Genomic DNA, 11,927 nt, shown 5'->3' with positions numbered 1-11,927 from the left:
TTAGAACACAAAAATGAACAATAGAAGTAAATGCTTTTATTAATATAATATTTATAATGAATCAAGTACAATATGGGTAGGGCTCCAACCCTTGATGAAGACACCTAGGCTCCAACCTGGGATGTGCCAAGCACCTACTTGGACTTTAGTGAGGCTTCGACCTCTAGGGCTTCGACCCTATCTTATCCAAGGCACCAACCTTGAGTTTAGGAGCACCAACTCCAAGGACACCAATCCTCAATCTTCCAGGCTCCAACCCGTATTTTCCAAGCATCGAATTGGACTTCCAAGGCTCCAACCTTGTCAATTCCGAGGCACCAACCTCAAGGGCTCCAACCTTATATCTAGTTTAAGCTCCAACCTGGTTTCTTGAGGACTACGATCCTCTAGGGCTCCAACCCTATCCTCCAAGGCACCAACCTTGTCTTTTCGAGGCTCCAACCTCTTGGGCTCCAACCCTTTCTTTACTTCATCAAGATATATTTAGTTGTACTTCACGACTCCCAATGTCTTCTTCACCGAGCCCTGTCAATCGTCAACAATCCCTTCACTTAATCGTCACATCATATCATCAATGACAACCTTGTCTCATAGAAGGTGTCACCACTGCTCTTCATTATACCCAAGCAAAGATCTCTCCAAGTCACCTCATGATGACCTTAGTGATGCATCATGGTCTTCAATGTTATCTTCAAGATTACTTTACCAAAATGTCTTCAATAGTGACTCCAAGGTCAGTCAAGGCAACTCAACAAGAAGGCTCCAATCTGAGATCTTCTTTAAGATCACTCCACAATGATTGTATTCCTTCAATAAGATTCTTCACTGTACATGTTCAAAAACACGGTGGTTGACTACAATGTAGGTCTCCAACATTAGTCGTCAGTGCAGCTATATCTTAGAGTATTAATGCTACAATCAAGGAGGTTACTAATCTGTTGTACACCAACAATACACCATAGTCTTGTTATACCACAGGGAGATCACCAACTTCATGCCACTGTCTTACCCTCTATCTAAACCATTGTCTGCACCTTAATTCATGGTCCTAATAATACCTCTGTTTGACTGTTCGAGCCTCTGTATATAGCTTTGTTCGAGCTACTGTACTATCATAGTGAGAGATAAACAGTGATCCAAGCCTCTGTGTATGTTGCTACAGAGGTCAAAGTCCAAAATTTTAGGGGTAAAGGCACTTTCCGAAGTTTCAAGTTATTGTCCACTATTCCACAGATCCAAGACTTAGTCCGAGCTCTTTATAGGTTGCTTTTCAAATCCAAGCAGGTGTCTCCAAATTGCATGCTTTAGTTCCAGCACACAACCTTAAAAAATATTGTACACTAGGCTCCACGGATCTGCATCCTAACAGTGGATTTGACTCCTCAAATGACTGTACATGGGACTTCAACAAACTGCCTTTATTGAGTCCCCTTTACACCATTAAAGTGGCTACAAAACACTCTATCCAAACCCTCCTTAACATATCACTTCAACACTCAATTTCAAATTAGAAGGCTCCACGTAATGCTGCAATCCAACTTCTGTTCAGGTTCTAGCCTCCTGATTGTGTTTTCACCATGCTGAAATATTGTTCCCAAGATGTTTTAACCCAACAAAAATCTTTTTAGCCCAAAACAGTGAACTTCCTTGCCTCCTCAGCCTCCTAAACTATTTTGTCCTCTTCTGTGTTTTTTCTCTAAAATATTTCACTGAAATTGATGGCAAAAGAATGGGCTATGAAATGTTATAAATAGTGGTTTTTGTATGAAAAAATGAAAGGACACATCCTTGTTTGGAGGCCAACTTGTGTAGGCTACTCAGGTTGGCTCCATGTCGAGATTTAATAATTTAAATTCAAAAATTAATAACTTTAAAAATACTTGGAGTTTCAGGCTGTGCAATGGATCATTGGAAAGGCAAAATTACTCTCTTCAAGATGGTGAAGGTCTCATGGTGAGATTCAACCTCTAAGGAGGTGAAAAATAATTTTTAATCTGGCTGGTCGTTATTTAGTGCAGAAATATAGGACAACAACATTTTTCATGAATGGGATTCTCATGGATGAGCTTACTTTTGTTTGGTTTCTTCATCAAGGCTCCTAGGCTTATAAATGTCATCATGTCCTCAAGACATTGACATGTCATCAATCATATGCAGCATGTAGTCTTTCATCATCATCGTATAGTCTTCCATTATCAAGATCATTGGAAGTAAGGACATCTAAGGTTATGGCTTCATAAGATCATCGAGACCATCAAAGGTAAGGAAATTCATCGCATAGGTCATCAAGAGCTCCTAGATCATCAAGGTACACTTGGCACTTCTTCATTAGTGACTTGGCATCTTCAACAATCACATTGCAACATCTGAATGATATTTTCCATCCCAACTACAGCCATATTGACATCATTGACAACCTATATTAACATGCCTGAGTGGATGTCTCTACTCTCGGATCCTATGCATGTGGATGCTCCACATAAATCCGAGGCACCTCAACCTTAGGAGCTAAAATATCCTCATCCTCGTGGAGTTCAATCTCCCTCTCAAGGGAAACTTGCATGGCCTTCTCCTCCTTGAATCTTACATCCTCGCGAACCAACATCATCTTGATGGTAGGCAAGTATACCCAATAGTTGTGAGGTGTATCAGTGTACCCGAAAAATATCCCCAACTCTACTGGAGGCTCAAGCTTCTTCCATGCATATTTGGTCACATGTAAATATATCGATGACCCAAAAATCCTGATGTGATCAACATCTAGCCTCTTACTGGAATAAGACTCCTCTCATGTCTTCATCTTAAGTATCCGATGTGGGCTACGGTTCTGAACATAAACCATCGTGTTGCATGCCTTAGCCCATAAGTGTAGTGGTAGGCCCTCATCATGCAACATCCCCCTCCTTACCCCTACTATGCTTTTGTTCTTCCTCTCGGCCACCCCATTCTGCTGAGGGTTATGGGGTGTCGTCAACTCTCGTTTAATCCCTTACACTGCACAAAAGTTCTTAAACTCGTTTGAGACATGCTCACCACCATTATCACTCCGTAGAGCTTTAACCTTCTTACGCGAATCTTTCTCCACCAATTCTTTAAACCCACAAAACTTTGTGGAGGTTTGATCCTTTTTCTGCATGAAAAATATCCAACATTTTTTAGAAAAGTCATAAAAAATATAACGTAATCCCTGTGTTTGGCCATGGATGTTATTGAGAATGGTCCACACACATATGAATGGACTCACTCTAGGATAGCCTTTGCTCGACTATCGTTGTCGTGAAATGAAGACTTGGTGAATTTCACAAAGTACACCCCTTGCATGTATGAACTTGCTTAAGCCTACCTTTGGGAAGAATGATATATATCTTCTACAATATCTTCAAAGTCCCATGTGCAAGTGGCCCAATCGCCTGTGCCACAGCTTGCCAACATCTTAGTTCTACACCCTTTTTTCTTTTGTGCTCAAAGCAACACACTCCCCTACCTCCAACTTATAGAGATTCTTCACTCGAATCCGTATCTTCTTTACTTGACCCATGGCTATGTGTCGAAGGAATGCCTTTCCTTTCAAGAAGATCACATCATAGCCTCTATCCTCAAGCATGGAAATGGATACCAAGTTCTTCTTCAACCCAGGCACATACATAACATTATTTAAGGTGAGTGGAGCCCCATGCTCCCTTTGAAAAGTAATCATGCCCAATCTAGTGACACTATACTTCTCGTCGTCACCCATCTTGAGATCTTTCTCCTCTAGGTCATTGAATAACTCTTTGTAACGAGTAATGTGGAATGAAGCTCCAATGTCTAAGTACCATACACTTCCCATCATTGATGAAACCATGCTTGCAATGAGGGAAAAGTCCAATTTGAATTGAGATGCCAAAGCCTTACCCACTGCTCCTCCTCAGGACTTCTTGAGTGGACAATTTGTAGCAAAATGGCCCAGGTCATGATAATGAAAAAACTTAACTTTCGCCATTTCTTTCTTCTTACCTCCATGATAATAATCCAATTTGGAATGGGAAGCTTTCCCTTTCCCCTTCTTCGCCTTAATTTCTAAGGCACAATTCTTTTCATCATTAGCTTTTGATGAAGATTTATCTCTAGTGTTCCTCTTGATCTCCTCCTACATCAAATTTGACCACAAACGTTACCAATTTGGCAAATTCTCCCAACCATTGACAGAGTCCTGATAACTATGCCAACTCTTTGGGAGTCCTATAAGCACAAGAATTGCCATATCATCCTTGGAAACAATGATTCCAACACTTCCAAGTTCATCACAACACTGAGTGAACTTGGTCAAGTATTTTGGAATCATCTTGCCTTTCTCCATTTTTATTTTTCGAAGTTTGTCTTTCAATGCTAATTTCCTTTGGACATTGTTGTTCTTATACTAGTCCATCAATGTTATCCACATAGCATATAGAGTTTTCTTGCCATGGAGACTCGAGACAATGTGGTCTCGAACTCCCTCAAAGATTATCTGCCTCGCCTTCTCCACACACTTCTTCCATTCTACCAAATTATATGCATCGGATGCTGCTGGCTAATGAATTTCTTAATCAACGAATTCCTTGAAGCCATTATCCTCTAGCACAGCCTCCATTCTGTCCCTCTAGGCTATAAAATTTGTGTTGTCTTCGAACACATACTCGAGCCGCAAATTGTAGAACGCCATTTTTTGATCTTGAAATATGTATTGCAAATTTGAATTTCACGTGTAACCCAAAACTCAAAACTTCGAAATCTCCTCTAGTATACTGTTCTCAACTCCGATACCATGTAGATAATCCTATAGAATAAAGCACAGGACAAAAATCTACTTCTAATTTCAACCAGCAGAAGCCAATAGATTGATGAAAACAACATGAACACCAAGAAGACAAATCAATGGCACATAACCCAAGATGTATTTGGGGAAAGCCACTGCTCAAAACCCTGCTATCTGTATTGCATATATCAGAAATATGAGTGAAAATACAAAGCTTGTTCTTACTAGAACAATTCCGCACAAGTATGCTCAACTCTCTCAGGTCACAATAAAACTCTTTGCCAACACTTAGCCAATTCTGCAACTCTCCAAGCCCCTAATCTCTTGCGTAATTCCTAGGATGAATAGCAAGTATTTAAAGGGAATTCATGCTTCCAAAACTGCACAATCCAAACACAGGTCTTTTTATGATTGCATGCATGAAATTCACAACTGAGTAAATCACACAACTAATAGTACATTGTCCCCGCACTCTAGTCTCAACTGGGTCTTTCTCAAAATCGACATACATGATTTTTTGATGAGGAAATCTTCAGTTAATAGAGTGACACTTTTGGATGCACTAGTGCACCAAATAACTTTTAACTCTCTATTAGTTCCACAAATAGTTTGTAAATAATTTAAGTGAACATAACTTAGTAAATTGAGTGATCTAATTACAACTCGCAATTAAACTCATCATGGACCCCTAAAACTTAGGGAGAACATGTACATGACTATAGAAAGACTTCCAACTCGAAATTCCTAAGCTAATTAAGTTAATTAAACTTAATTAACTATTTACAAGTTACTATGAGGATATCATTCGATTTTAATACTTAGTTTAATTCGAGGACAAATCAAATTAAACTGGAATTTCTTGTTGCCATTTCTCAACACACTATTCAATTTGGAAAATAAAACGCGCTTTGCCATAGAATATAAGATAATAGAATGGGAAAAAGGAATTACGAGAGCCATGAATTTCCTAGTACATGTCTCAAACTTGGGCACAAATGTGAACCTTAAGACTTTGGCGGGTGACAGGCCAAACCTCTTCTAAAGGAATTTTATCCAATTGGGATATGCACATCCTTGGCTAATACTCGTACTTTAACTACTAGCTAAAATGGCAACATTAGTCTTGGATTATGAGAATACAACATTTTGGTCTTGAATTTTCCATCTTCTAGGACATATAAAGGATTATCATATCCATGCTTGAGCTCATTCTTCACAGACTAAAGGGGATAAATCTAAAAGGAACAATGGGATATTTGCATTGGGTACATAAGAGGAAAAGGATGTAGAAAATTAGGTAACCTAGGTAACAAAAACTCGGGGAACCTTGTCTTATCACAAAGAGTGGAGCAAAAACCATGGATTTTGGGATTTCTTCCATAAAGATGGATGTTGTACCTATTATTTGTTTTCAAGAAATGACGGAGTCTCATAAAGTTGGCATCTCTTATTTTCATAAAGAATTAGTCCATTTTGTAGTTCTCCATCTCATGATTTCTAAGTTATAAATCCACAATATAGATTATTCTTCGAATTAAATTAAAATTTTTTCCCCACAAACTTTTATAACTATTGTCACAAAAATTCCATAAAACCCAATTGGGTCAAATAATATAAAAAAATTAAAATTCCATAAAACTCAATTGGATCAAATAATATAAGGAGATTAGAATGTTACATACTAGTATAGAAACTCTTTAATTTCTCTTATATATTTTTTTTGAAAAATTTAAATTAAAAAAATATATCAATTATTATAAAACTAATAATATGTTAAATATAATTAAGTTTAATTTAAATGGTGCGGGGGAAATCAGTTGTGATTTCTTTTACCTAACTTATGTAATTAACTATGACAATGCTACACTACTAAGTGAATATTGTAAAGTGGTGGCTAAGTACCCGAGAAGAAGATCGATCTCTTTCCACAAAATGTGTTTTCAAAATGATTTAAATAAGTGAATAGTGTAAAGTGGTGGCTAAGTACCCCAGAAGAAGATCAATCTCTTTCCACAAAATGTGTTTTGTGGAATGATTTAAAATTTATTTTTTGAACAACTTCGGACGACGCCCAAATTGAAATGATATTAGCCCTAAGGAGGTACCTCCCCCATATTCTGTGGGTTTTATGAAATTTTCTGAAATGTTGTTCATCTGTTCTGCGATATAATTAAGTGGGTCTTATGAAATTTTCTCAAATGTTGTAGGGATGTATGTGTTGTTTTGTTTTCCTTTATATTTAATAACTGTTAATTTTGGATCGGATCCATTTTTGCTATTTAAATACGGGGAAAAATTGGTTTTTCAACTTTATTTTAAGAATGAACCACATTAGAGAGTAGAAAAGTCTACCCAAATTCAATATGAATCACACAAATAATCTAACATAACTATACAATCTAATCAATTCTGTAATTCATAAAACTAATCTATTATCTGTGTAATCAGGTCTGTAATTCATAAAACTAATCTATTATCTGTGAACTTACTCTTTGGTCTATAACCATCTGTTCTGTGATATAATTAAGTGGGTTATGTGAATTTAAAAAAAAAAACTATATAATCTCCTCAATTCTGTAGTTCATAACACTAATCCATTATCTGTGAACTTACTTTTTGGAAGATAAATTTTATTTTGATATTTTTAGATCGCAGATTCTGAAAATAATTTTGATAAATAAACATGAAATTCTATATTCAGTGAAATTCCAAAATCTGCAATTCTTTGGAACTATGTCTATAACTGTAATATGACTTTTGAAAATGAGCTGTTTAGATGTATCTAGAGTGCTAAATGTTTGATGGTGCAGCTGCAGAAGTTGCCAGCGGCTGTCTTTGCGCTTGCTTCTGATGATATTAAGGGAAAGGAGGCTGCTGTTATTTATCTACGAAATCTGTTATCTATTGGTCAGATTCTCTCTTTTTTTCTTTTCTTTTAAAACCCATATATACCCAACATGTCTAATCAGAAACAAACAGATTTCGTAATTGTATTGCAATCAACCATTCTTCCCTGCTCTTATTAATGCTCCTTCTGTGCAGAAAGTAATACTCCAATCGATAGAGTCATCCATTCCGGTGCAGTTCCTCTGCTTGTCGATATTCTGAGGAGGGACGATATGCCTCAGCTCCAGGTAAGATGAAATCGCTGTAGGATGTAAAAAAATAATTATAGAATTTTGGAATGTTTTAGCATTTGATGATCAAGAATTTGATGATCAGATTTTAAAATATTTTTGAAATACAAAAACCGTTTGAAAAAGTTTGAGCTCTAATGCCAGTATTTGAGAATTAGAATTATTATTCTCACGATTGATAACTTGTTATTTTAGATTTATATTTGTGATGGTTAGTTGATAGCTTGTTATCATACACGACAATACAGTTAGAAGCAGCTTGGGCTTTGACAAATATAGTCTCCGGAACCTCGGAGCATACGAAGGTTGTGATTGACCACGGGGCGCTGCCTATATTTTTGGGTCTTGGGTGCATGATAATGTCCGAGAACAGGTACATTATTTCAGGTTTTGTTGAAGCAGGTAATTTTTTGAAATATTTAAAAATTAGATAGAATATTTCAAAAATTTGATAGATTTGTGTAGTCCACTGTGATTGACCTAACTATAGCTTACATTTTTGACTAAAATAAATAAATTGAGTTTTAACATTTTGCCTATTAAATTTAATTTTCTAAACCATCTTTCTATTTCCTAAATTCTTGAATTTCATTAACAACACTACATCCTGACATTGGGTTCAACTGGTGTTTGTATAAGGCTGTTTGGGCTTTGGGAAATATTGTTGGAGACTCTCCAGCATACAGGGATCTTGCACTCGAACTTGGAGCATTAAGGGAATTGCTTGCCCAGTTTAATGAGACTTCCAAAATTTCAATGCTAAGAACTGCTACATGGACCCTCTCTAATTTTTTCCGTGGGAAATCCCAGCCTCAGTTCGATCAGGTAAACAGAATTCATTGTCCGAATTAATAGTGCTTTCTGCTTTGTATTATCAATTCCTTCTCAGAGACTTTTGTTTTGACTTCAGATCAAATATGTGTTTCCTGCCCTCCGGTGGCTTATCAATGTGCAAGATCATGAAGTATTGAAATGTGCTTGCTGGGCACTATCATCTCTCACTGATGGCTCCACTTTGAATGTTAAGGCAGTAATTGACGCAGACATTTGCCCAAAGTTGGTCGAACTTTTATCGTGAGTGTCATAATCATTAAGGTTTTAATTTTTATATAAAGCTTCAGTGTGATTGTGGTATTTTAATACTGATTCTGGTATTTTAGTATTCAAATAGTTGAGGGTTTTCTTATCTCATATGTTGTTGGTGTCTAAATTGATTTTCACCCTAAAATCAAAACAATTGATTGTAACCTTCGATTATTATTATTGTTAATAAAAATTACGTCTCAATTTACTCTTAATTTGAATGAAAACGAATTGTTTGTTTTGCAGGCATCATCCATCATATGTTGTTATTCCAGCTCTTGAAACAGTGGGTAATATTGTCAATGGTGAAGATATGCAAACTCAGGTCTTACTCCACACATTCTTTCATTTACTTAACAATTTACATAATACATTTATTTGTTATATTGTATATATTGATATCTGATATACAAGAAGCCACCATGCAAAGAGTCTGCAAATTCAAACTTTAGTATTTATCCTTCGGTCACCGTTGCAGGTTATTATTGAAAATCAGGCACTTCCTCCCATCTTGCACCTTCTCACAACCAAAGGGACAAATAAAACCATAGTGAAAGAAGCGTGCTGGAAAATATCCAACATTACTTCTGGTACCAAAGCGCAAATTCAGGTGGGAATGGCTTAGGATTTATACTGTTACTTCCTACCAGTGTCACATTTTGTTAGACATAACTTCAGCATTTTGTTAATCCCATTTTCATTGCAGGCTGTGATCAATGCCCAAATATTTCCCCCACTTTTATCCCTACTAGCAAATGCAGAATTCAGTATAAAGAAAGAGGCATTATGGGCAGTTTCAAATGCAACGTCCAGCGGAAGTGACGAACAGATAAAGTACGAAGCTTCTCTTTCTTTGAATTCTTAATTTTCTACATTCATCTTTTTGATATTGCTAGGTGGATGACATGATTTATTCTTTTACAGATACCTTGTCAATCAAGGTTGCATACAGCCACTTTGTGATCTTCTAGAGTGCTCGGATCCAAAGATTCTAATTGTCTGCCTTGAAGGTCTAAAAGACATATTGAGATTTGGTGAAGCTGGCATCACAGATGTTAATGTATTTGTGGGACTAATTGAGGCTGCTGATGGGTGTTGAAAAATATAATTTCAACAGCAGCAACCGTTTTTTCCTTAACTTTGCGATGCGATGAGATCGCAAATCGCATATCGCATGTGTGATTGGATCCTCCATTTTGTGCGATGATGCGATGCGATCCGATTGCATATCGCAGATCGCACCATATGTGTGTGCTCCACTTTTGTGTTCCGCCAAAAGAGATTCTGCGATGCGATCCAATTGAAGTCAATGGTTGAAGTACAGTCCAACAGCAAATAAATTTGACGTGAAGTAAAGTTACAGTTTATTGAAAGCAGTAAATTTCAGTGGGTTGGTAAGTTTTGATGAAGTTTTTAATTTTATTTCAGCGGGAGTATTGGCACAAGTAAAAGCCAGTAAAAGCCTGTAAAATCATTTAATTTTCATTATTTCTTTTACGGAAGCATGGGAAGTGAAAATGTGAAGTAGTCATATATATGTAATATTTTTGTGTATTGAAGATATATAGAGTGGTAAGTGAAGAACGCAGCAACGTATGTAATTTTTATTTTACAGCAGTGCAACATAAAGAAAACTGGGAGCGCATGTATTGTTTTTTGTGTGTTGCTCATTGTAATGAGAAGGGCGTAGTGTGAGAGAGGATAATGCACAGCAGTGCTATCCGCGAAGATCAAGGGAGCAGTATGTTTTTGCTGAGTGGTGATGAAGCAGTGCTATCCGCGGAGATCAAGGGAGCAGTATGTTTTTGCTGAGTGGTGATGAAGCTCGCAGCAGTGGAAAAACCAAGGGAGATGCACAGCAGTGCATAGATCATTTTTTTTAATGTATTGGATTTGCATTGAAATGCAAAAGGAAAAGAGCGCACAATTTTTTTTATATAAGTGAATGTAATGAAATTTTTACTGTGTATGTAAAAATTTGTTTTACAGCAGTAATGTAAAAAGGGGTTTTACAGCAGTAAACCCAGCACAGTGAATTCTCAGGTGGAGACATAGTTTTGTTTTGATAGGTGAAAGTAATTTTGGTGAATCCCTCTCAGCAAAGAGGATGAATATGTATCAGAGTTGGCTGAATACATTTTTGGTAAATCCCTCTGAGCGTAAGAGGATGAATCTTGTATCAGTTTATTTTGAATACAAATCCTTTATATGTGTGTTCAATACTTTGTTGTCAATAATTTGTTTTTAAAAACTTCTCTGTGCACAAAAGATTCTGGAAACGTAGAACAGAACATTTACTCTGTGATATTTATTTGTTTGGTTTTTGGTATTTTCCCATGAAAAATACCGAACAATGGGTTGAATAAAATTGAGGGCTTGCTGTCTCATCGAAACACACAGGTCTACGAAACAACACTTATGATGCTTGAGTGTTATTTTGCCGAGGAAGATGAGGATGCATCTCCAATGTCTAAGACTGTTTTTGATTCTTCTGACAATGAGTCAGAATATCCACCTAATGGTTCAGCATATCCACCCGATGGTTTTATTTTCATGTAGAAAGAGGGATAATCCACTTCTATATTGAAGTTAATATATTCATAGGGTAAGCATTTGTATATAAAGTGGTGTAAGAAATTAGGTATAAAGTGGTATTGTAAGTTTCTAGAATGTGGTTGTTTATTTCGGTAGAGTTTTAAGAATTTATTTTTGATTATTAATAATAATAAAATTTAATATTTTATAATCATTTTATTAATATATATTAATTAAAAGTTAAGATTTATTTTCAAATTAGTTAAGTATTTTTTATTTTTTAATTAATTTATTAATTTAAAAAATGTTTAGATTAATTAAATGTATAGATTAAATTTATTAATTTATTAATTTAAGTTTATGTATAGATTAATAATAAAATTTTAAAATAATCT

The 11,927-nt window shown here is 36.1% G+C and overlaps 1 pseudogene; it reads left to right on the top strand.

Annotated features, from left to right (window-relative positions):
• The first annotated feature begins 7,578 nt into the window (after positions 1 to 7,578).
• LOC149170028 (importin subunit alpha-1a-like) lies at positions 7,579 to 11,556 on the top strand (annotated as a pseudogene).
• The last annotated feature ends 371 nt before the right edge of the window (positions 11,557 to 11,927 follow it).

The sequence above is a fragment of the Pinus tabuliformis genome, chromosome 4_2, assembly GCF_031772625.1.
Source record: "Pinus tabuliformis cultivar Carrire ecotype Pingquan chromosome 4_2, CPIR1, whole genome shotgun sequence".
NCBI classification, from domain to species: Eukaryota; Viridiplantae; Streptophyta; class Pinopsida; order Pinales; family Pinaceae; genus Pinus; species Pinus tabuliformis.
This window is presented reverse-complemented; position numbering and strand designations above follow the sequence as displayed.